At 41.2% G+C, this 1395-nt stretch overlaps 1 pseudogene; it reads left to right on the plus strand.

Moving 5' to 3' along the window:
* The first annotated feature begins 422 nt into the window (after positions 1–422).
* Positions 423–1097, plus strand: LOC102528282 (nascent polypeptide-associated complex subunit alpha-like; annotated as a pseudogene).
* The last annotated feature ends 298 nt before the right edge of the window (positions 1098–1395 follow it).

Genomic DNA, 1395 nt, shown 5'->3' on the forward strand with positions numbered 1-1395 from the left:
AGTAATATTGCCGTGCAGTACTACAGGTCGTTCTGATTGCCTTATTCACAAGTTTTATAAAATTAATCAATTTACATTTTAAGACTTCTTCCTTGCCCTACTCTACAAAATGTTTGTAAACTCCGTCCAGTTTTACTTGCTTTTTTGCAAGACTGAAGGATGTCTTGATCTGGTTAATGTGGTACTGTAAACTAAATTCCTTTTCAAGCACTTAAGGCATCAACACCAGACTCATTTGATTCTTCAAGCACCATTAAATTAAACCCTTAACAGCTCTATAAAGCGTTAGTAGCACATGTAATTATAAGTCTTTGGTGTTTATCTGTGGGACACTATCTTAAAATGGCCAACTACCCAAGTGATGGCCTTACTATCCCATCTAATCAAGACAGGAAACAGCTCTCGCTCGCCCTCTTTCTGCCACCGTCTTGGTTCCACATTCCCTGCATAAAATGCCCAGTGAAGCCACAGAAACCGTCCCTGCTACAGAGCAGGAGTTGCCACAGCCCCAGGCTGGGACAGGGTCTGGAACAGAATCTAACAGTGGTGAATCACTACCACAGCTCGAGGAACAGGATTCTACACAGACAACCACACAAGCCCAGCGGGCAGCAGCAGCTGAAATCGATGAAGAACCAGTCGGTAAAGCAAAACAGAGCCAGAGTGTAAAGAAGTCACGGAAAGCTATGTCCAAACTGGGTCTTTGACAGGTTACAGAGCTTACTAGAGTCACTACCTGGAAATCTAAGAATATCTTCTTTGTCTTCACAAAACTAGATGTCTACAAGAGCCCAGCTTCAGATACCTGCATAGTTTTGGGGGAAGCCAAGATCGAGGATTTATCTCAGCAAGCACAGCTAGCAGCTGCTGAGAAATTCAAAGTTCAAGGTGAAGCTGTCTCAAACATTCAAGAAAACCCACAGACTCCAACTGTACAAGAGGAGAGTGAAGAGGAAGAGTTTGATGAAACAGGCATGGAAGTTAAGGACATAGAATTGGTCATGTCACAAGCAAATGTGTCGAGAGCAAAGGCAGTTGGAGCCCTGAAGAACAACAGTAATGATATTGTAAATGCTATTACGGAATTAACAATGTAACCTCCTGAAAAGAGGACTTTTGTTTTTTTTTGGTGTTTCAAAAGAGTAACTGCAGCTTGGTTTGAAATTTGTACTGTTTCTATCATTAATAAAGTTATAGCTTCTTGTTGGATGGAAAAAAACCACACACAGGAAACAACTAAGGTGATGGACAGCCATGTATGTCACTTTCTGTGCCTCTGTCACAACCAGAGGCAGAGCATGCTAGAGCTTCTCAGTGGTAATAAACTTCTGTAAAATAGTGTGACTTTAATTAAGTTCCTTTGCTAACTGACTTAAAGTCTAGTTTACTTCTAAT

The sequence above is a fragment of the Vicugna pacos genome, chromosome X, assembly GCF_048564905.1.
Source record: "Vicugna pacos chromosome X, VicPac4, whole genome shotgun sequence".
NCBI classification, from domain to species: domain Eukaryota; kingdom Metazoa; phylum Chordata; class Mammalia; order Artiodactyla; family Camelidae; genus Vicugna; species Vicugna pacos.